Source organism: Symsagittifera roscoffensis, chromosome 9, assembly GCF_963678635.1.
Source record: "Symsagittifera roscoffensis chromosome 9, txSymRosc1.1, whole genome shotgun sequence".
Lineage (NCBI taxonomy): Eukaryota > Metazoa > Xenacoelomorpha > Acoela > Convolutidae > Symsagittifera > Symsagittifera roscoffensis.
This window is the reverse complement of record NC_087070.1, coordinates 43,425,891-43,452,669: the sequence shown is the minus strand read 5'-3', so window position 1 is coordinate 43,452,669 and position 26,779 is coordinate 43,425,891. Positions and strand designations below refer to the sequence as shown.

Here is a 26,779-nt window from a genome sequence, read left to right as displayed (position 1 = left end):
TCTTTTTTCTTTCGAACGCAGGGTGTCGATATTTTCAAGGGGGCATAAATCGTTTCCGTTACAAAACATCATTTCGATCTCAGAAATTTAACTGAACAAAAAACTACACCAAGCATAAATTATTCGCATTCCTTCGAGTGTCAAATCAATATAATTCTCTTAGTAAGATTTGAAACTGACTGTAGTTCGTTTGAATTATCGAGAGTAGTTTGAACTCTGATTGTTTAACCATGAGCTCAGTGCTTATAACTTTTTGTAATAAATTATTCCTGGGGTTTCTATTAAATTTTCATCTATTTCATTGTCATTCCGATATAGTCGTCAACTCTTCAATCTCTAGCTACCATTCGACTTCCCTCGTTTTTATAATCCCACTACCAATTTCGAGTCGCGATTTTTGGACCGAGCGACATGCCGAAATATGCCGATCGCTCAGACGTGTGTATTGTTTGTACTCGTATCAAACTAACGACCAGATTGAGAACCCAGCTGTCTCATATCGAAGTCCAGGCAATACAGTTTACTGCTTCCCTATTTTCTCATTGGGAAAATTGGTAAGCGACAGTTGTCCCCAAAAAGATATATACAGCAGCTACCTTTGTTGATTTTCTCCGCTTCGCTTCAAATATATGCAACCCTTTTTCTTTTTTCGTTCTGTTCAAGAAAGGAAAACTTTTGTACTTAAACAGTCGGGGGCCGGATCTAGGGTTTCCTGGAAGGGATATATTCTAAAACCTTTCAGTAATTTTGCCGCCCTTTTTTGGTCGGCCAAATTGATGTTCCGATCTCTCTCAAATCACAAAAGTTGCTATTTTGACCCAATTTTCCCAATTTGGTTCGACCCACAGGTACCTTTCTCTTAAGTTTTTTTGGTACTTTTACAAAGTTTCGACCAAAGTTTTTTTCGGCGAGTGCTCTCTCTCAAAACTACTCATCCGAAAATGACTATCTCTAGTTATACCAAAAGGGGAGACCCTTTGGGACGTCAGTGGGTCGAATCCTGAAGATGGGAGGAGGTGTCCAGACTCCCCTAATACCGCACCTTCATACAGTCATTTTGTGATAACCAACTTTGAATCACCTTTTGGAAAATAAAACATTGTCTGAACATTTTGGTCACTTGAAGAGTCGCGTAAAACTAATTATCATCTGAAATTTATATTTATGGTTATCTAGAGTAATTTTCCATAAACGCAAAAAAATGAATGGCACCAATCGCATCCTGGGATTATTTGTCCACCAAATATTTGCAGTCAAAACCTAAAAACTCTCTAATCAACTTTACTTTAAAATTTCATTGTTGAAAACAACCACAGTGGTCTGATTGTTTCTTTTTTTACAGAGTGCGTTTTTTGGGAAAAGTGGATATTTTCGGTAAACCGCCCCTCTCCAACTGATGAAAAATGAATCGATATTTTTGACAAAATTGAAACGAAAACACAAAGAAAAGCAGTATAATAATATGGGATTGGCCGAAACAAAGCAGCTATTTCAAACAAGCGTGGAATTATTTTCGTCGTTTTCTCTTTTTTTCGCCGTTTTCACATAATTTTCTGTAATATGAACTCAAATGTGTTTCATATTTTCAAGCTGATCCAACGCTCGAGATATCAACCCTGCATTTTTGCAAAAATTATTCCATGTTGTAAGTGAATTGTTCGATTTTTGTTATTTATCAATTAGGAGAAAGAGTTATATAGACCCGCCGATGGCTTTTGTATTAAAAATTACCATTCTCAAAATGGTTTTTTAAACTTGTCAATATCATTATTCAATTACTTATGCCTCAAAAACGCAGACTATTTTGTACTAGTTTCATAGCAAATGATTACGCTGGTTTTTGTTTTGACTTTGGAAGAAAGTGTGGAGTATTTATGCTTTGGGTATTTGTTTTCAGTCAATTTTTGAAAATTGCTAACTTGACCAATTTTGGATAATTAACGAGCATTATATTGCGTTCTTTTAGTTTACTCGGAGTCAGCAATTAGGTCCTAATAAAATATCACGAGACGATGAACACGCCATTTGTATTTTTTATAACGTCCTGGGTGATAAAACAAAGAAAAAATTGAAAATTGTTTCTTTTGTTTATTTGTCAATTATTTAATTAAATTTTTTTTAATTGGTCATAAAGCGCGGCTAGAAAATTCAGTGGTGGGCCCTGATATACGATAGATCTTGTTGTGAGTTAGTGATTGAGAAAAGCAGTGTGGTGACTTGTCAGATTGTCAAAAAAATACTGTATCGAAATTATAGTGAGTCAATCTGCCGATATTTGGAATACTGTTTGATTTGGTTGGCTGCATCTTTTCAACCACTAAAGCAGTGCTGCTAGTGCAAAGTTTTGTAATGTCTTCCTCCGGCAGTTTTGCGGCTTAACTCTAAGTTTTGTTTCCATATGACAAAATGTAAGAATGGTGTACTGCAAGAAATATGATTTCTGCAAAAAAGATATTGAACTGCAAAAAACATGCAGTCTTTTTGATTTAATCTAAGCTAACATCAAAATCAATATTTTCTCCTAATAAACAAACAAAAAAACCTTGTAAAATGTTTCTGATATCCTCCAACGACGCAATCGTACATGGAAATAGCTAGAACCGACACACATTTATTACACGCAAACTTATAAAAACCAGTGTTTGAACTTTTGCCTTTTGCCACAGCCTCAAGCACGCTGGGCCCCAAACATCCGACCTCTAGATTTTGATGCGGGTAAAAATAACCAATTCAGAACTAAATTTATATACATTAGCGGCGAGATAGTTTCTTGAACCTTTGATATCAGTAGATTATATGTGAAAACTTTTCAATTTGTTAACAAATCAAAAGAGCCCCGGCATAGAGTGACGCACTTTGAAATTTTTGAGCTATTCTGACCATTCATTAACTCAATTAAAGTTCTGAATCAGCAGAGCGTGACCTAGACTTAAATTGGCCAAACTCGTTTGATCGATTGAAAGTTTAAAATGGAACCTGATCTAAACTATATTTTATGATTGGATAAATTAGATATTTTACCACTGTAAAGTATTTAATATTAACCAATCATGATCCATCTAACTAACAACCCACTTATTTGTAAGTGCTGAAATTACTTGTAATTTCAGCACCAGAGAGATTTGAATTTAACTTAGAAATTAGTTGTCTCTCCGAGAGAACTTCAGCAGCCGCAACAAACCAGTATACCCCAGATCTATTGAGCCTAGCAGAGACTAGTTAAGCACCCTGAGACTAGTAAGTATAAGAGTAAGATTAGGATCGGTATTAGACTAAGAAGTTGCACGAATCTATCCGGCCGAAAATAAGATAGCGTGACGAGCAGACGGTGTACCCTATCCGAAATTACTCTATGAGTTAACAACATCGGTCCTAACTCATCTGGTGCGACCATAAGTCTCGAAAAGACCTGAATAGCTTAGGTTTAACCAAAAATAGATTAGAATTTAGACAAAACATTTTTAAAATGTTATACGACGATAATTTAATCGAAATGTCTCTACGACTCAATAGATCAGAGCCGATATTCCGAACGATAGCAGAACTACCCGGAATCGCAAGAAGACCTCGAACAAGAGACGACATACGACAAAGTAGAAACTTACCATATAGTTATATGATTGTACGGCAAAAGCCAACACAAACTTTTATATTTAGAATCCTATTAGCAATGAATTTAGATTTTCATTTGCAAACATAAAATTTTGAAGTCAAAACTTCATGATCATTACAGGCGCTAAACAAGATTATTAATTTACAATAACGATTGATAAAAAGATCTCAGATCGTTTTCTTAAATTCTGCAGTCTTATATAAAACATGTTTGGAAAATATTTATTGAAAATAAAAACAAAAATTAGTAGAATGACAATACATTGTTAGTAATCATAAAATCATTTGTTGTCCCAGCTTCATCACCTAGACATAACAGCAATCATAAGCTCACTAATATCATTAAAAAACTAAATCTTTTTCTTAAATAAATTCCAACCATTTTAAAGTTAAATTCACTTAATTTTAAAACCAGATCATCAAGGCTTATCCTTGGATCTTAATTAATTTTCTATTTCACTAAATTTAAAACTTGATCATCAAGGCCAATCCTTGGATCAAAAAGAACAATTTTGTTCTCCCCCACCCACTTAGCAAGTGTCTAACGACCTCAAATGTCGATTCACTATCCAATCCTTCCAAAAAACCCAAGACTAATAGAAATTTTTCAACAAAACTAACCATTCAAATTAGGATAAACAGTGAAGAACTTCGGTTATTCATCCTTCACTTGAACCCTCCTCTTACCTTAACAGTTTAAGAAAAGTAGACATCATCTAACAACTTTTTGCATCCCTCATCCTAAACCTTATGTCATTCAAAAATCTAGGAAATAAACAAACAATCGTTTTACAAAATTGCGAAATAGATAACAAAAAAGACGATCTTGTAATCACACCTCATACACAAACAGTTGGAAACATCAGAACAAAACGACTAACAATTAAAAGAAAATAATAAACAAACAAAGACAAATCACACGAAAAAGATTTTCAAAAAATAGAAACGCATTTTCAGAATCAGAAGCCAGCAATTTAGATGAACTCTATAAATTAAAAGAATCGATTGACAAAAATTGTCCTATCCACAATCAATTATATTTTTCCGACTCAGAAACAACTTCAAATTCATCAAAAAGAGGAAAAAGAAGAATAAAAAAACAATATAAACACAAACCAGTACACTTGTATAATTGGAATCAACCAATTAGGCACATCGATAGTTATATATTAACAGTCATTAAACGAAAAAATGAGCCACAGCCACACTCAAAGTGACGAAAGTCCAGATGACGAAGAAGTTTACCCCTTCCTCGTAGATGCACCCAATGATAGAGGGCAGCATATATTTTGCAAGAATTTACTCCTAAATTTGTTTGAACCCGGAATCAGTCCATGCAAAGCAGAATTCCCAGATGTAAAAATCAAAAGACAAATTATTGAAAATTATCTGAAAGATATATGTAATTTAACACAACAATACGAAATCTACACCATAGAATTCAGCACACCAAATCCGAATCATCGCAAATATGTAATTCAAACAGACGATCTTGAATTAGAATTTTCAAAAATATTCTTAGAATATACTAAAAGCATACAATACCATAACTCACAAAGAGCAAATTCTATATTCACTAACGAAGTCTTTGCAATAATATATAGCTACATTTCAATATTAGAAAAAACAGAAATTCAAAGTATCTCACCAACTGAGACATCCAAACATATAAAAGTACGAAATAAAATTACATTATTTTCAACTTTTCTACATATAATCAAAGAAAATTTCACTAAAGACGATGTTTCACAACACACAAAACATGATTTACAAAAAATTTTGGCATGGTTTATAATAGATTATTTCACACATAATATAGACTTAATTTCACAAGCAAGAAAAAATTTTAGACCTCAAAATCCAAACGATGATACTGCCATCACAGAACAGTAAGATTACGTTTGGGACCCTGAATGGTCTCATCATGCATTTATAAATATCCCACAATCAATCTCAAGTCAAGCAATAAGTACAATATCTTATCAAAGAGATTATGTGAGAGTAGTACCACTGACCATTGATGCAACACCATTGAACTATAATACATTTTTACCTGATACACGAAATAATAGTTTAAATTCGACCGTCAAACACAATGAAAACCTTAATGGAACTAGAAATCTTACACAACAAGATATTCAAATACCATCACACTTCATAAATGAAGAAATCGTCCAAACAACAACAACTACACAACAAAGTATTTCACCAATACGTCCAAATTTAACAACACCAAAAAATACAAACACTTCAACGGCACAAGTAACCTTACAATCAACCGTTAAACCTTCGGTTGCTCCAAAATATTCACATATGGATTATCAAACATATAGACCTACGACAATACCGTCAAAAACACGAAGAACGTTCACAAGAAACAGTTTTGCAGAACACAATTATAACTACGCACATTCGCCAAAAACAAATTATCCCCCACGAAAACCTGATAATAATCATATAAGTTCTCATCATTGGAATAACCCAATGACAACAGCCAACTCAGTAAATTTTCGAACTAATTCACATCCCCCACAGGATCGCAGTGAAAATTACCCATTTTTTCAACAAAATAAAAATAAAAAGCAAGCACCTCATCATACGGATTACTTATCATCTGCTGACGATTATTTACAACCAGATATTTTTGCACCGTATACCCAAGAATATCGCGGACAAGGAGCACAAAAACCTTATACATATAATAGAATTTTTTCTCAAAATCCAACAGAAACACGAAATCAACAACCAATACAAATGCAAAATCCCACTAATACACAATCTTTTCAACCGATTCAACCACAAAATCCAACGATCACACACTCGTACCAACCAACTCAAATGCAAAACGAAATACCTTCCCATATTATCTTCAACAACACGAAATAACAAAGAATCAACTTTCAAATTTTTCACAAATGCCAAATGCCGCAGAATCACTACAAATGACAATGAATCCATACCTTATGGGTGGATCATCAATAACATCAAATAAACCACTAATGGTTTTCACAGGAACAGATCCTGAATATTCTGTAGAAGATTATTTAAATGCAGTAACAGCAAATTTAATTTTAAATATAGGACCTGAACCAATTAATACACCATTACATCAAAATTGGATACATCGACGCACAGCGTTGATACAAACAACCTTAGATGGCGCAGCCCAAAAATGGTTTTTAGTATTACCTATAGAAATAAAATCAGATTGGAAAAGATTTACACAAGAATTTTCAGAAATGTTTGACTCCGAAAGAAATAAACAACACCAAAGAGTTTTATGTAATGAAATTCGCAGATTACCAAATGAAACCATCAAACAATTAGCAGTACGCATCGAAACATTAGTTCGAAAAGCATATTCATTAATTACACATGACTATAAAACACAAAAATGACAGAAATTTTAATGATGACCTTAACACCTCAATTAAGGAAAATAGCAATAAAAAAGAGAGCATCTCATCCTTCCTCAATTCGAGAGCCAGATTTAGATTTTCGAAAACTAGTAGACAAACTAGAACAAGTGGAAGTCACAATGAAACTCTAAGAAACAGAAAATCTAAAACTACAGTATGTTAATCGAATCGAAACAAACACTACGCACATCAGTAACCTACAGGAATCAGATACAGATGAAATACTAAATATTTATGAAAAACACCCAAATTTTAAAGGTAAACCATCTTTCAAAAAATGGTGTAATTATTGCCGACGATACGGACATAGTATCTCTGAATGTAGACAAAAACAACAAGATAACCAGAACAAACCTCAAAAACATAGAGAACCAAACAAATCATTCTATCAATATATGAAGAAAGATCAAAATTTACCAAACGAAAACATATACAGTAACAACAGTTCAGGAAAACCACTTCCGAACAACAACAGTTACACAAGGAACCAATCACCATTTAACTCAAGTTATAGAGGAAGATCACCAGAACGAAGAAATACACAGAATTATTCACAAAATAATTATAATCGATCAAATAGTCGAAATAACTATTCAAGATCAAATTCCAGTGCAACACAATTTGTTTCTAGATCCAGTTCCCAATCAAACCCAAGGAATAAACACTATTCCAATAATCAATCACGAAACTCATCATATAACAGAAACAGAAACTATTCACATAAAAGAAATAGAAGTTATTCGAACAATCGAAATCAGAATAACCCGAACAACCGATCAAGAAATAACTCATATAACAGATGAAACTATCACAGATCAAATAATAATTATCAAAACAGATCACGGAATAATTCACAAAATCGAAATTCAAGTTATAATAATCGATATAGAAATTATTCTCAATCACCACATAGAAATAATAACCATTATGATAATTCTAAACATCGACACAGAGATAGTACACCAAAACATCAGATACAAATTAATCAAGTACAATAAAATGAAGAAACAACATCAGACCCCCCAGGAACTGATGACACAGGAAATAACGAACTACAATTAAATCAAATAAACTGTGAATCATCAGACACAGAAAGTGATACAGAAAATACCATTTCCATCAATATGATAGCAGTCGAAAACGACTACGAACCTATTTTATATGAACAACCTTTTACATCACACATATATGAAAATCAGTTGGAACTTCTTCACAATTATTACATTGAACCCATCAATTCTACACAAACTGCACAAAACATAAACGAAATTAACACGGTAAGTAAACCCAACAAAAATGACAAAATAAAAAGCTTAAATACGAATCACATTTACCAAAATATACAAAAAGAACAACCCAAAGAAAAAATTTGGACAATACCATTTCTTTTAGAAAGCCCAAGAAACAAGGAATTTCAACCACCAGACCTTGAAATTGATTTTTTAATTGATTCAGGAGCAGAATCAAACATAATTAACATTCCCACATGGAATGAAATCAAAACATCACACCCAAAATTAATGCCTCTTGCAACCTCTAGTAAACTAGCAACAGCACAAGGATCAACACTAATAAATTATGGAAAAGTTCAATTATTCCTTCTTCCCACAAAAACAATGGAACAAAACAAAATTCTAAACAAACCATTTAAAAAGATATTTTATATCACGGATATTAAACACAATATCATTGGCATACCATTTATCTCGAAATATATACCAACAATCAACATATTGAATAGTAAAATACTTATCAAAGATAAATATACAAAAACAAAAAATACAGCTCTAACATTTTTTCAAAGATTAAATAAACAACCACCATTCTTTTCAAAATTTTACCCAATTTATCACCAAAAACGGAAACACCTGAAACCACTATCAGGAGATATATATAACTTTTCAATAAAACAAGTTCACCAATATGATAAAAATCAAAATAAACAACAACTCTTTATGTCAGACTTTGAATTCAAACCTATCCATAAGTTTTTCAAAATCACGATCTCATCGATAAAATATTTGAAAAATACGAATTCAGAACCCATTTCGTTGCATATATATAACAATACACCATACAAAGTAACATTACCCTTAGGACTTTTAGGATATTGCGAAACAAACGCTACAATATCACCCATACATGAAAAAGCATACCGCGTAAATAATATACTCCAATTATTAGATATTTGTCAATCCACAATTCTTAACGAAGAAATATCCATCAATAATATAATAAGAAAAGAAAAAAGAAATACAGACTATTTCACAAAAACCCCATATTTCAAACCTATATTCAACATAACCAACTATACAGAACATCAACAAAAGTTTTTAACAATGTTTAACTTCCAACATTCACAAAAAACACAAGACGAATTTGATAAGTTAGCTAAACAGCTAATAAAACATTCATCAGTCTATGCAACATCAAAATTTGATGTTGGAAAAATCAGTTCATTACTACATCTCCCGTTAAAACCTGATGCAGTATTCAAGAAACAAAGAGCTAGTAAAGTACCAATTCATTTACACGACAAAGTAAATAGATTACTTGATATTTTAGAACAATACAAAATTATCTCACCGGTAAACAAGGAAGAACAACCAAAAGGTAACACATTTATTAACCCTGTTATTATCCTAGCAAAAGGAGAATCATTAAAAATAGTTTTAGACGCTAGATATCTCAATTCACTAATAGACGAATCAAAATGCAATTGGCCTATTGAAACAATACAAGTTATTTTAACAAAAATAAACGGAAAATACTTTACAACCGCAGACATGAATAGTGCATACAATCAAATGCCACTAGATGAACAATCACGACGTTTAACACAATTTGTTATTGGAAATCAACAATACGAATTCAACCGCCTATTCTATGGAATATGCATAGGACCAGCAGCATTTTCAGCTTTTATGAGCAAAATTTTTAGACCACTAATACTTAAGAAAAGCGCAATCACCTTTTTAGACGATGTTTTTATGCAATCACAGACAAAAGAAGAAATGTTTACAGTTTTAGAACACTATCATAAAATACTTCAGAACGAAAATCTGAAGGCCGCCCCCGACAAATCTCACTTCTTCTTAACAAGAGTTAAATTTTTAGGACATAACATAGAAAGAAACACAATCACTCCATTGAAATCACGCATTGATGCTATTCAAAAACTTCAATCACCAACAAACAAAAAGAAAATCCAAGAATTCCTTGGAATGTTAAACTTCTTAAGCAAATACGTTTATAAAATGCAATTATATTTAAGACGTTTTTATAATATCCTAAGACAACAAAATAATTTTGAATGGAATACTGAACATCAAACACGATTTGAAGAAGTTAAAAAACTTTTAACTGAACAAATTTCAAACACAATTCCAGACCCAAATCAACCATTCGATGCAATGTGCGATGCTTCCAATTTTGGCATCGGCGCAGCATTATTACAATCAAACAACGGTACAAATAAAATGAACCTTATATCAGCAAATTCCCGATTATTCACTCAAGCAGAGCTACGACTCTCAACTCTAATGAGAGAATGTACAGCTATCATTTATACACTTACAGAATATGAATTTCTAATACTTGGATCAAAACATCCAACAGTTCTATTCACAGATCATAAACCAATCATTTTTCTCTTTACACAGAAGTCAAATCCAAATCACCGAGTTTATAGATTTCAATTAATACTAATGAAATTTCCAAACTTACATATAGTTTGGACAGCAGGAAAAAATCTCGCATTACCAGATACATTAAGCCGAAATACACCACCTGAATTACTTACACGAAAAACTACAGTTGAAATACCACAAAATATAAAATTTTACCTTGCAAAAGATGAAACATCACCCCGATTAGAATGCAAATATGCAGTAAAAACTGACATTGAACATTCACAAATAAATAATCTCCAACACTTCCCACTTTACTTAGATTGCCAAGATAACCACTACGAAGTTGGTCTACTTGGAACATCAACTTTCAAACCAATTCCATACTCACAATGGATAACAAATAACACCCAACAAAAACAAGTAAAACAACACTCGCATAAAAAAGATCTTTTTCCATTAATTGAAAAAGAAAATTTAACCGATAAAATACAATTATCAGGACCACAAACGAATGATTCAAAATACACAATAAATCAAGTTTTCAACCTCCATGACATACTTGACACAATTCCTTTATCCAAATTAGAAATTGAAAACATTTTTCTCCCTTCAACAGAAAAAATTACAATTAATACCTTGAAACAATATCAAAATCTTGACCCAGTAATTCGACAACTAAAATCATGGCACAAATACAAAACTATACCCGTAAAGGCAGATACCACAATTTTAGGAAATAAAACACTCCTCCGATATTTTCGAAAATTTAATAGTACAACAATTAATGAAAACACAGACCTTCCAGAATATCAATTAAATGAATCTACAGTTCCCTGTCTCCCTTTAAGTATGATTGTCATAGCTTTTAACATTTCACATACACAAAACATTAAAGGACACTCTGGATCAGAGAAAACATATTCAAATTTTATACAAAATTTCTATTTCCCAAATGCACCAATTTGGATAAAAGTACTATGCAATGATTGTATAGTATGTCAGCTAAATAAACCTTACCCAAATCGAAAACAAGTAGCACAAAAACAAGATTTTAAAGGACACAGTTTATATTTTAACCACCGTATATCATTTGACACAAAAGGACCAATTTCACCATCCTCTGAAGGAAATTCATACATTATGGTAATTGTTGACGCTTTTACACACTATGTAGCACTCAACTCAGTACCACATTGTAACGCTTACTATGCTTACACAACACTTTACGAACACTGGATAGCCAAGTTCGGATTACCCGAAATTCTAGTTACAGACAACGGCATAGAATTCATAAATAATGATATCATCACACTATGTCAATTATACAACATTAAGCACAAACCACGTACATCTCATGCACCTTGGACAAACGGTTTAGTCGATGGTATGAACCGTTCACTACAAGAATATCTTAGATGTATCATAAACGGAAATGATACAAGATACACCGAATGGTCAGCAGATGTAAAACTATTTCCCTTAGCATATAATTCACAAATCACGACAACTCCAGGAATGTCACCATATGAAATGGTTTTTAATCAAAAGCCACGTAAACCAATTATGTTTACAGCAAACTCTCATAAAAATGCACAAGGTCATTGTCAACCGAATAAAGACTCAATTTGTTATAACCTACCTTTACACACACATGATGAAGATCATTTTCATCACCCACAAGTCCTAAAATTAGCCTCCGGTACACATACCGAATGGATTTTAAATTAAGATAAAAAACACAACGAAATTTATCAAAAAGTAACAAAAAAATTGCTACAAAGACAAAACATTAACGAACAAATCAATTCACGTTTTACACCAGCCTCCGATTTAAAAATTGGAACCTTTGTTTAATACCAAATTATAAAACACAAAAAGGAATTTCAAAAAAATTACAACCCCTTCGTAAAGGACCATGCCAAATAATCGCCAAACCCACCGACGTAACATATAAAATCACCGATTCAGACCAAAAGAAATTGTTCAACATAGAAACAATCTATTGCCTTACTACCCAAAAGAATACGCACTATGCGAACTAACTCAATTATATTCTTTCACAAGTTTAAAAGTTATTCAAAATCACCTACATACGGAAAACGAAATAAATAAACAAAACGACATTCACCTTGAAAAACAAAATAGAAAACAATCTACAACCAAAAACAATACAAAAAAGCTAGATCAAATTATACCTCAAAAAGAAAGAAAAAAAATAGAAAAATGATAGAAAAAATTATACCCCAAGAACAAGTCGAGAAGTCAGAACATAGAGAGTCATCACGACTTAGAAATCAACCACGTAAAAACTATAAAACATTCATCCCACAATCTAAAATATTAAAGAAAGTTGAATTTCAAAAACAGCTTTAATTTTAAAATAAATAATCTTTACACCTCTGAAACATTTTGAACTTTCATTTTTCAAAATAACATGCTGACAATCACACAGCAAATTTAGTTCAAAATTAGCCAATAGGATTCATCCAATCCGTCAACTTCTCTAAATCTAACACAAACCAATTAGACGAAAGATATTACACTTCAGGCATATCTATAACTATAACTTTATAACCTCCAGGTCAAAAATAAGCAAGCTTCTCAAACTTGACAACTAAAACAAATACCACCATAATATCATAACCCTCCCTTATCTGATAACGCAAAGATCAACAATATTTTCCCAATTCAGACCTCAAAAACCCCCCAAACAAAAATGTTAAATTAGCCTAAAGTAAAAGAACAACCATATTAAATTAGCCTAAAGTAGAAAGACCTCAAAAATACCCCAGATAACTTGACAAATAAAAATAAAGTAAAAGAAGACCTCCCGAATACCATAAAATTAGCCTCCAACACTTTTTCACAAATCTCAACCCACTTGTCAAAAAACCAATAAATAACTCGACCACACTTAAAAATCGCCCCAAACAACAAAAAATGTTCGATCAAGAGCCATTTCTTAAATGCTCTTCTCTCGATCAGTTAACATAATTCTCAACATTTTAATAAACTTTTTAACAAAATTTAAAATTTTATTCATGTTTCTTTTTGATACTTTTGAAGCTTTCATAATAATTTTAATCATTTTTTGCAAAATTTTTTAAAAATTTTCTACTCCCTATTTGAAATATATCTCCAACTTTCCCAAGTCATTGATCATATTCACAGTTACGAAAACCCAAAATTTGTTTAAAAGATTCGAACCATTTTTAGTAGAACAGATATCTTTTTACTATTTGTAATTTTTATAATATTTTTATCATCACTAATATTAACAATATGCAAATGCATAAAGAAAGCAGTCATAATATTCGCATTAGCAACAATCCTTTTAATTCTTTTTCTTGAAGAATAATATAATAAACATAAATTTTTTCACTAAAAGAAATCAATCAAAAAACCCTCAAAAATTGCTAACCAACAATTACACAGTCAGTCTTCACCAAAAGCATCCCAAGAAAACCCGACACCACCTACAACTGACCAAAATCCCCAAACATCTACACGAATTTCTTTCCAGGATAACCCATATACCTTTGAAGAACGACACGCTCGCTTATCTGAACCACTAGAACCAGTTCAGCGACAGGCACCTCTGAGTGAACCAACATTTAACTTATACCCGACACTACCACAGGAATTAAATAGAATTCGAAATATTAGTCAAAACCAAAATGCAGTTGAAATAAATAGACAAATCATACATCCACGACGAAATAGAAACTTTCAAACCCCCCGAGTTCATTTTGATATACCCCAATCCCCATCACCAAGTACTCCGGAAAACCCAATTGGCTTATTACCGGAAACCCCTACACTTCTTTCACAACGTAGCACCTCAACTCTACCTTCAGATTACTTAGGTTCAACACCAACATCTGAACAAATACGTGAAAATCCCTTTAACCCCCCAAAACAAACATCACGACTAACCATATTGGACAACGCAATCTTTCACACAAGGTGAACCAAATTTAATAAATGATCCAATAAATATTTCTACAGATACAACAACATCATCATCACTACCAGAAACATTATCACTACCATCAACACCATCAATAAGCCAGTTTTCACCGACGCATTTTCCTTTAAATTTCCCAAATATCCTCGACGCTAGATATCGAGAACAATCATCAACAAATATCCCTTTAAGATTAGACTGGAATACATTCACAGCACCTCCACCATTATTTGGACAACACCCAGAAAGTAACCGACTCCACAACTGGGCACTTAATAGATTACAATATAGACAAGATATCCACGAAGACATTCGTGACTATAACATCCAAATACTCCAACAAAATAGCCTACAATTAAAATTTGAAATCACGGTTAAACTAAACAATATTGCTCAACATCCTTATCCATTAAATCCACCAAATATAACAGCTCAATCGCTACCACCGCCTTTTATAACAACTGAAGTAATATATAAATACGACAGATATACCAAGAAAACAATTGGTTACATCACATTTTATAACCCGTACTCAGGATTATCATACACATGTATATTCTAAAAACATTGATTTTTCTCCAACTCCTTTTTCTAATAATCTCCGATCAGAACATAAATCCTTCTCCTCGCACAGGACCGCAAGACCTATTAGTAACACATTACGATTGTGAAGAAAATGAACAAAAAACACTACACAAATATGCAATAAACCAAGTATCACAATGCGAAACAGAACCACAAGCTATAGAAACTACAAATGTAATAGCGACATTCTATTCAAAAGCCCGAGCAACAACAATCATAGGATATAAATTTACAGCAACATTTTCCGAAAAGAAAGTACATTGTTCACAAGTTTCAAACGGAAATAAAAACCGACTTGACCATGAATCATTCTACCAAAGTAATATAGAACGACTTTTGCATCTAAATCCCAATGATTGTAAAAACGAGCTACTCAGACTAAACATCACAAGAAATAAAAACACCGACAGAAAACTAGTAAATTTTCAAGTTATTTCCGATTCTGTACATCAAGCAGAACTTGAAAGATATCAAGGACATATAAAACTAGATGAAAAACACCCATACAACGGCGCACACGGAAGATTATTTTACGACATACACGATAAACACTGGATACCACACATTGGTATAAATAACCCGTCAAACTGCAAAGCAGACACAAAAAATAAAGGATATCAAGAAATAATGTTTTTCGATTGGAAAACACAACTCGAAAAAGTACAACTCACACGAGATTTATCTGACAACACAATGATCTATCAAGGAATTAGATTACCTTGTAAAAACGATCAAGGCTATTGTGACCCTACAACACGAACACAAGCAACAATTGTTTGGTTTCCCGAAGATACATGTACAACATTTCAAGTAGCAAAAATACACGCCCGAATGATAAAATTTCACGAGAAATATTTCATACAATCAATCCCATATGAACAAGTAAATCCATCACGAAAACAAAGTACTGATTTTAAAAACATCCACAATATAGAAAATAAATTGACCCGTTTTCAAATATATCAAGAAACAGAACTTGCATGCAAATACAGAAACATGCATGCAAAACACAATATTCTGAAATATTAGTTGAATACGAAAAAGGTTTCGGCATGACCACTGGAAAAATAAAAATTGACCCTCATGCCACAGGTCATCCCCTAAACGAAGGAACATCATATATACCAGTTAATTTCCAAATAAGTAATGGTCAACCTGGTGGACATCTACAGCCACATGACACTAGCAGCACACGCTTACAAGAACTATCATTAATGAACAATTCTTATTTTGGTAATATTCACTATGATATTCACTTAGATATGAAACTAGACTACACAATTAGTCGAATTTTTCAGGAAATGTCACTCTCTGAGTTAGAAACACTTCACCAACTATGCGAATTAGAACGGACACAAATCCTACAATCACTTGCACTAGCAGTATTAAAAATACCCTACGCAGGATATTTACTATCAGGAAATAGATCAAATTTTCTAGACTACGAAGGAAACATCATATGGTTTTGTACTTAAACCAAAAAAGTATAACCACTATATGTTTTTGAAGATAAAAGATGTTATAAAAGAATCCCTATCTTTTATAAAAATAAAGAACAATTTGTTGACACACTTTCCAGACGAACATATTTTTGGGATACCGCAGTCCCATGTGGATCAGAGAATAGCCACAATGTAGTACAATTGAACCCTGATGAAGATAAATATTATCTTCTTACCCCATACCCCACATTAATGCAATCACTCAAAAAATTTTCACCCGAAAGCATCAGAGCTATTGCTCGTAACTCAAATATTGATTTACAATCAATTGGAATATATTCAAAAACTGATATCCAACATCACATTAGATCACAACAATTCCAGGATTTATTAACACAAATGGACACTATACAAAGACAATCAATTGACCAAAACTTACGCAAACTTGCCGAAACAGCAGGATTTGCAGATATCTATACACAAGATTATAGCGGATATTTTAAAGATATTAAAGACTATATATATCAAAACGGTGAAAAATACAGACCACAAGATATTTCACCCAAAAATATTTTTAGCTTTGTTACACTAAAAAATGAAATTCTCGATTTTCTAGGATGGCCCTATTACATCTTAGAAAAATTAACTATCCTATACGCAATGTTTAACTTTATGGGATTTCTTTTTTCACTTTTAAAAGGAATCTATAACACATGTGCTATACACACACAAGTAAATAGACAAGCAAGTGTAGCACGCATACTATTTGCAGGATTTTTTGGAATTTTTTCATCATCAATTAACAAAATTCTTCCAGACGCACAAATAAAAGAATATAACACAAAAATAGCAACAACACAGAACACGTACAACGAAGAACATAATAACATAGAAGTAACGCCTACAGCACCACAGCTGCCACCCCTACCACATAACCATCCATTATCCTTAGTCCCACGAAATTTCCGAAACCTAGCAATAACACATAACCCAAATTTTAGACCAAACATATCGCAAAGTCCCATACAACACATAATGACACATCATTCACAAGATGAAAATACATATGAACAAATTATAGAACAACCCCATACCACCGCTTTTCAGTCTCAAAATAATAATTTTTTTAGCCCACGATGAGCCGACAACTTGGATCCCTGCACCGCTCAAATTCCCACCCAACCAACCTCAACACTCCAATTACAATAATTCCACTTTTTGCTTTCCCACCACCCGATTTTCCAAATAGTAATATAACATCAAGCATGAATTCAGACACTAATTCAGATATTTCAGTTTTATACTCCATTTCACAACTAAATAACCCGAATTTGGAACCCCTGACGAATTTGCAGACTCCGAACCATCTCCATCCAATAATTTTCAAACCAACTCCTCAGTTTTTTCAAAGCCCCCTTTTCAACCAATCCCAACAAATAATCCACTCCCGCCCATTTCTACTCCCTCTTATGCTTCACAAGTAACCCCAACCTATTCTCCATTTCATTCCGACCGATCATCTAATTCTCCCGATACTCCCCAAATTTCCCAAGAACTTGATAATTTTATCACCCTACAACAACAGCTAATACACCCTAACACCCTCACAATCAATCAAATTTCATCCACAATAGAATCCTCAAACCCACCTACTCCTACACCCTCCTCAGCCTATACTGCATCATTAGCACAATCATCAACATCCACCGAATCATCAAATAGCACTAACCGAGCTTATCGCACTTTAAAAAAGAAAATTCCCAAACCATCCATTCCCGACCAAACCAGGAACAGCCCGTGAATATACTAATCATCCACACCACACCAACACGAAAGATTTTCTAGCAATCACCTTACCTTCATTTCCACAATATACTTTAAACACACCTAATGACACTAACGACACACGTAGTTTTGTAGATGAACATGTTTTAATGCCTACACTTCATTGGACAACATATTATCATTTTACTAATCCCCTTTGCCTCCCACTATCTAATACTCATAGCGATATAGAAAAGCATAAAGATATGCTATATAGACTCACCGCAACACTAACACCTAGACAATTTACTTATATAGGATATAAAAAATCACTAAAAACATTCACTGCACCCCGAGCTAACGAATTTACAATAGAATATTACGACCATAATATCATCCGAACTAATCAAGACCAATTTTTAGATGACGACCGCTTCGCTAACCCACAACTAACAGAAAAATTCTTCATAAAAACATCATATGTATTCACACTCAATATTTTCGATAGAAAATATGATAACATCATTTCTGAAGCACTAACTGATATGCAAGCTTACGAAAGTTTTAAAGAAAAATTTCAATTCTTTTCACTAACCTTTCACTTCCTTGCACCACATGAACGCGATTTGCACTGTTCACATGACATCATGTTACGCACTAAACAAACTCACAGATATACATACTATCGCTTCATACAAAATCATTTTGATCTACATACTCCATCAAGACAACCACATCATCGTTTTCAGTTTCTTAACTCGAAGTACACCTCACCATTTTTTCTAAATTTCACCTATTGCATCAAAGATACTAACCTCCACGGCATCCTCCGCAATTATGACCCAATGACACAGATGTATATATTTTGTCCCATCACGAAGACCTTTAATGCTGAAGAATCCAGACCCTTCCTTATCCCACATGGATTTATCCAACCTATAGAAATCCCTATATTAGAATTTATTCATAATACTAAATACAATCACAAAATTATAATCTCATTCAAAACACACCTTATGAGTTTGCAGTTGGCACCGAAGAACTAAAAACTATTAAAGCACTTCAATTGCTTTGGCCACTGCTTCAAACTTAAAACATCATTCGCATACTAGCAAAGTTACTAACAAATTCCGACATGATACACGACATCTTCCCCCACGGTTTTTTCCCAGACGATTAACAGGTAAGTATAATTTCAAATATTCTTTACTAATAAATTTAAAGTAACACTAACCATTCTTTACTCATGTTTCTTTTAGATTTTTAGTCTTCATACCACGATCATCTGCAAAAAACAGAAAAGAAAAATAAAAAATAAAAACTTGCTAAAATTATTCTAAACTTCATTAATATTTTCACAAAATAATCTGATAAAATTTATACAACATGTAGTAAATTAATTTATAAATTATTCCCCCGTAAAGCAGTAAATCTAAATATGATGAAAATTTATAACTTTAAATTTCCCCCAAAACTAGCAGTAAAATTGAAATTCTATGTAATAAATTAATAAAATAAAAATGCAATACTAACCTTTTGATATTTTCATTCACTCGCACAAGAATTCTATCCAAACTCGCACAGCTCGCCCACAAAGAATTGTTTAAATAATGAATTTCAGTTTCAAGTTTTCACACTCAACAACTCTAACACACGATAACAAGTTTCAAACTTTCCTTTAACCCGGTTGGAAAGGAATTATATACTAAAACAAACTAACCAACGCAGCTTACTAAACACCACAAACCATAAAATAACAGCATGACTAAGAAAAGAAAACCAATGGTACCCAAACCGGATTAACCCAGTTTAAAACTGGATAATTTATTCTTCTGAAGACTATTATAAAGTCTAAGAAAGAAATAATAAAACACAAAAAAGTCGAAAGACAAACCCATAACAAAAACAATTTGATTTTTGAAAAAAAGACACAACCAAAGGAACATAAGAAAGACCAACATAAACCCAACATAAAACGTTATCACATAACAGGACCTCTCAAAGAAACCGCACGAAATCATACTCCCACTCCTGGCCTAACCCACCAGAGAGGACGTCCTGATCATGCTCTATAGCCGGCCTAACCTACCGTGCTACATCCACGCTTTGTGACCACACTTCTATTTTTAATAAGAGGTACTCAAGGGTGAGTAACTCTTCAAAATAACCGAACTAAAACAAAATGCTTTTGTGAAAACAACTAACTAAATTCATAATTAAAAAACTGAACTAATAAAAATTTTATACAAGGTAAATTATACCTTGCAGTATATAGATCAGCACAAAACAACAAAGATGAACATCCAAAAACAAAATGACCCCACTACACTCGAACAAGAATGGCTAACCACAACCGATATGCCGTCCACAATCAATCACAACTCAAAGGATTTAGAGTACGACTTGACTTCGCAGAAAAGGACTTCATTGAACTAGACCAATTATCACCTCGATGTTCAAGTATACGTACAGATCCGAGTTACAAGGCATCCCCTCCACGCACAATCTCCACGCCATTCCCAGACGAGGTTGAACACAAAACAAGTTCTCTACATAATACAGAAAAACCCGTCATAGCAAACCATTTTGAAATCAGATTGATTTCGTTGGGAAACACAGTCGTTGTCACAAGAAGACACAACGATTAATGCCCCAAACTCCAGCGTCCTGGAACTTCTCTAACAAGAGGAACCGGACAAGAATACGATGTTCGCCCAATACCAACGTTCATCATCCATCCTTTGAATTGCAGAAAGATAATTCTAAAAAACTCTGTAAAACCCGGATGGGTGGAACCTGATCCAAACTACATTTTATGATTGGACAAATTAGATATTTTACCACTGTAAAGTACTTAATATTAACCAATCATGATCCATCTAACTAACAACCCACTTATTTGTAATTGCTGAAATTACTTGTAATTTCAGCACCAGAGAGATTTGAATTTAACTTAGAAATTAGTTGCCTCTCCAAGAGAACTTCAGCCGCCGCAACAAACCAGTATACCCTAGATCTATTCAGCCTAGCAGAGACTAGTTAAACACCCTGAGACTAGAAAGTATAAGAGTAAGATTAGGATCGGTATTAGACTAAGAAGTTGCACGAATCTATCCGGCCGAAAATAAGATAGCGTGACGAGCAGACGGTGTACCCTATCCGAAATTACTCTATGAGTTAACCACATCGGTCCTAACTCACTATTCAGAGAAAATACTAATTCCGATGTTGGCTTTCAGTAAATCAAAAAAAGAAAACGCCATATTTTTTCGCCTGCAACCAATTGTCATTTAGATTTTTCAAATTAGAACAAAATGATGTTATAAGCAAGCAGTGACTTTTGGCTATTGGTTGCCTATTGAGATAAATTCAAAGTAATCCACAATCGAAATAATTTCACTATCGACCGACCAGAACGATCATTGATTTAAAAAATCAGACAGCTGATTATTGGGACTTAAAAAACAGATAAAAATATTTAGTAAAATCCGTCACAAGTCTAAATTTTCAATTGACTATAGAAGTTTCTGTCAGTGAATGTGATTTTGATCTTGAATGTGATCTTAGTTGAATCCATGTAATTTTTCGCGAAGACTTGCTGCGTGGTGGGCAAGTAGCATAGAATGATGAGATTACCATGATTCAGTTGAATAAATTCAAGCATAACGGAAAGTTTTTTTCCTAAATAAAAATTACTTTCAATTAATAATTAATTTCTTTTGTCAAAATTGAAAGTTAATTAAAATCATTATGAGACCAAATTGTGTTCTGGATAGACGCACAACTTGGTGTCTGTGGGTCACTGGAATTCAAGGATAAGTCTTCAAGCATGTTCCAAAGTGTGGCTTTCACTTGCAAAAATTCTGTGGATAAAAATAACTGGAACGTAAATTTTGCCAGCAAAAATAGCGGATGTTGCGACAATTCTGTTTTCAGGATGTTTCCGAATCCGCTATTAATCCACGAAATGCACAGTTTGGCCTCAAAATGATGAAAAATGCAGAACGAGAAAATGCTCCTATACAAACGTAGAAGTTGCAGTATACTTGAAATGATCGTCATCAAATTGAGTTTGAAAACTGAGTTATAGTTTCATGAGGTTTGGAACTTTTGAAAAATTCTGACCAATAATTCTTGACATTGAGATAAGATATCTTTTTCATTTTTTGCAGAATTGAAATCACGGACAGAGGGGTTTTAATATGATACTACCTTTGCCACCTTAAGAGTTTTTTCGTGAGGTAGTCAAAGCTGAGAAGAGAAAAAAGCACCATATGCAATAGTGTTTCCCTTTCCTTGAATTGGTCGGAACAAAAATGAAGCAGTAAACATGCCATTTTGTACCAATTGAAGTCTCAACATTTCAACAATTTCGAAGAATGACAGTTAATTTGCAGAATTATGCCCTCGCGGAAATATCGCACCACCTCCGACCTATTTTTCACAAACACAATCACTACGTTGGACAATTCGATGGCTGTTGTCCGGGTCAGTTCAACGTATACTACAAAACAGGTTGGAATGAACATAATTTGGATCAAGTTATCAGCCATTCACAGATGTAATATGACTTAATAGAATGGCTCGCTACATTAGGCGATTTTTTTTGCCAACCGTTAAAAATCACGCTAAAAAGATTGCTAACGATTTTGCACGTTCATTTTGCGCATCAACTTGACTTCATGTTTTTTTTTTAAGTTTCCCACTCTCTTGTAAAATTAGTCTTAAAACATCAAAAAAAATGTAAGAAGGCTTTTGTAAATTGAATATGAGAAAATCTATAAGAGGGAAATGAAAAAGAGCTAGGACACCATCCCACACTGGAGTTCCATGGATAGAAAACGATTGATTTTAAGTTTTTTATCAGTGTTTGTAATAGCGAAGAATAATCGATAACAACCAATTACAATTGGATTAAGTTATTAAATTGCAATTATTATTTAAAGCAATGAAATCCATTGCAAATCCCATATAATTGATTATTTTTCTCGTTTACAGATAATGACAATTACTGATAATTTCCATTGTAATCGATGTTTTTTTTCATTTTCTTTAGATTCGAATTTCAACGCACATAAAGTTTGTTCTACATTATAAATTAAATTTGGCTATTTCTTGTTCAGTTTCAAATTTTTTCAGCCCAACTTAGATTTTTGTTAATGTTACGGTTACTTTTGTTAGGGTTTCGTAGATTTATGAAAAACTCCTCCCCCCCCCACCCAAACTGACCCAACCACGCCTGAACCAACCCCCCTCGCCAGACCCCAGTCCAAACTCGGGTGGATGAGGGGGTTGGTTCTGGCCGGTAAGGGGGGGGGGGGAAGTTGACAGAATCGTTTTGTAATTTGAGTAACTTTAGCTTTAGAAATGTTGCAGGCCGTACACTTGCTTTGCAGCATTTCCGCATTACTCATTTAATAATTGCAGAACTTCTTGCAGAATTCTGCATGAAACTAAACAAAAATAAAGTGAGAAAAAAAAACATTTTAATGTGATTTTTTACTTATTACATAATCCATTATAATGGATTTCAAATGAAATATAATTCATTAAGTTTTTGCGTGAAAAAAATAGACTAAAATCATTTTTAGTCGACTTTTGTTGTCAGAGCGTTACATGGAAATCAAATACACTGACAATATTTTAGACCATGAAAATCCATTTTATTAGATTTTCTATCACTTTTCTGAAATATAACATCCGACCCTCTCAATGAGTTAGTTTCAAAACACTTAAATCGGTAATGATGGTGCCCAGCAATGATATGATTGCGGGTTCAAATTGCACATGAGCTGCAGTTTACAAAGTTAGCTCATGTAAGATTCCCATAGCTTAGTTAACTTCAAATAATTAACATCCGGGTTAGGCCACTGTTTGGTTGACTAAAAAGTTAATAATTGGGTGAAACCTTAGACTTTGAACCAAATTTAAATATCCTTTCTCCTAAACCGATTACATTGGTCCAATTATGAGCCCTTTTACCACTCCTCCCCCCCACAATTGATTTTCAAAATTGAAACTAAACTAATATTAACGTTGAGATACTAACAAGCAAACTATTGTAAACATACTTCTTTTTCATAATTGATACAAAAATTTTACGCATTTTGCCATAATAACACGTTAAATAACTATATAAAAAAGTTTCAAAAGTCCGCAGGGAGTCAAAAAACGTCCATTTATGCATAGGTTTCCTTCATATGGCGATGACACCTAAAGAATACGTGTTCCATTTAACCGACTATAGTGACGAAAACAAACAATTGAACTATATCTGGTCTTTTTTCTACCCCATCTGTCAAGTCAACATCATCGCCCGCCTGGGTTTTGGGAAAGGAGGGATGCGCGTGTTGGGGCATCATCACAGAAAAGGATACCCGTACCTATTGAAGGTCCCACCTGCTCGTTTTCTCCTTTTCTTTTTTCTCATACTTTAGTCCCAAAACCTAAAAAAATGAGTTTCTAGGTTGAACGATAGATTTTTTTTCTTAGTTAGATTGAACTTTAAGAGGAAGAAAATAAAGCTATAGCACAAAAATTAGTTAATTGGTGAGAAAATTGTATCAAAAGAAGCCCTTTACACAGCACAATTTCTAGAAGGGTAAAACTTCCAGAATTTTGTATCTGAGAAAAAATTATTATTCATAGCCAAAAATTGGAACTTTTCTATATAAAAAACAAAATCTTTGACTAAAAACAAACTTGTAGAATCCTTAAACTAATTTTCGAATTTTTGTTTAATTCATTCAATTATCTTAATCGAAACCATGTTTGGGTGATGTATCAATGTAACATGATTTTTTTTGTTCGAAATTGTTTTACTACTTTTTTAATCAATTCTGTCTGTCCAGCAAAAAGCTAGCCATAGTTAATGACATTTAATTGACAAGATGAGCAAATAATGTGTGACCTCGAGCAATTTATTTGAACAAAATACTTTTTTTTGGGAAAATAGCTTTTCCACAATGTCTTACGAGCTGATTTTCGATTAATTTTGGACGTTCAAATCATACTTTTTCTGTGCAGATTCGATGATCAAAGGGTATATAACCAACATTTTGACATCAATTAGAAGAATATAGTTGTGAACTATAACGTAAAGCTAGATGTTTGTGCTCGGACCAGTGCAAAATCAAAAATGGTCCGACTGCACATGTTTTCATATGGTGTAGTGTTATAGCAATTAAAGATAAATTTTTTCAAAAAAAACGTGAAAGTTGATTTTTTTTATTTTCTGTAAAAACTTGTGCTCTATTTTAATTTAAAATGATAATTTTGCGTTTTTTACTCAAATTTTTGAATCAATTCAATTTTGAACGTTTTCAATTCTTATTTTACGCTTTAATAAAAATTGGAAACTTTGAGCAATTTACTGTTCTGGAAGTTACAAACTCTCACATCCTCAAAACTTTTCAAATAATATGTCACAGGTGATATACTTTTTTCATTTTGAGCTCAATTAAAAATAGTTTTAATGTAGTTTTTCAAATGAATCAGGCGCATGGGCTGATCTAGACTTTTCTTGATCTGCGTTTTTTGATCTACGTTTCCCCCTCAAAACTAGTATATATTGGAGCTGAGGGATTTTTCAGAATATGAGAAAATTTTCAGGGTCAGTCAGCCAAAAAAAAACATCTCAAATTATAACACAGGGGACCCTTAAGGTCGGCACGGGGTCGAATTCTGAGGGGGGGGGGCGATGCCACTCTAATCCTGCTACTGATTATTCGTAAAGCTTATTCGAAGATTTGAATACTGGTAACTTGGTCAATTCAATAACAGTAAATTAATCGAAACTTCCCATATTTTTGCTCGGTATAAAAGTAAATTTTGAAAAAATACTACTAAAGCGCAGCTCAATTGTTCCGTCGTTTTCTTTTGACAGCCGGTACAAAATTATGAAAAAGGAAAAAGCGACAGATTGGCAATCAATGGACGGAGCGGATTTCGTACAATAACGTTGGTGCTTACTTGACCTTCAGCTGGTTCAAGAAGAATGTTATTTGCATAGAGCAGGAATGGATCTGCAATGGAACTAACCTGACTTTGAATAGCTAAAGTAATCCTTGCTTCGGGGCTGTATATTTAAGGCGAAAAATATATTAGGCTAAAATAAAAGTGTTTACATTAGGCCAAAGTGTTTAAATTTTGATTAGGAAAGTGAATATTTCATCAGAAACCCCCTTATTATTTTTCCAAACGACATTGACAAGAAGGGGTTAAAGACTACAGAACCGTTTGTAGGTTCATGGTCGTCGTTTGGCGGCGATGGCTCAATTTTTTCTAAACGCTCTCCCGTACCCTAAGCTCTCCCGTACCCAGTAAATTTTCTAAAACAGATCTGAAATAATCTTTTTC

General features: G+C 33.3%; 1 protein-coding gene and 1 long non-coding RNA gene across 5 annotated transcripts in view; both read left to right on the top strand.

Annotated features, from left to right (window-relative positions):
- Nucleotides 1–26,779, top strand: part of LOC134854905 (potassium voltage-gated channel subfamily C member 4-like) — a 529,156-nt gene that overhangs the window by 357,490 nt on the left and 144,887 nt on the right. The gene's annotated exons all lie outside the window — the stretch shown is intronic.
- On the top strand, nt 187–26,522 carry LOC134854599 (uncharacterized). Its single transcript, XR_010164415.1, has 4 exons — nt 187–510; nt 22,775–22,936; nt 24,611–24,813; nt 26,342–26,522. It is a non-coding gene; the product is annotated as an uncharacterized LOC134854599 (long non-coding RNA).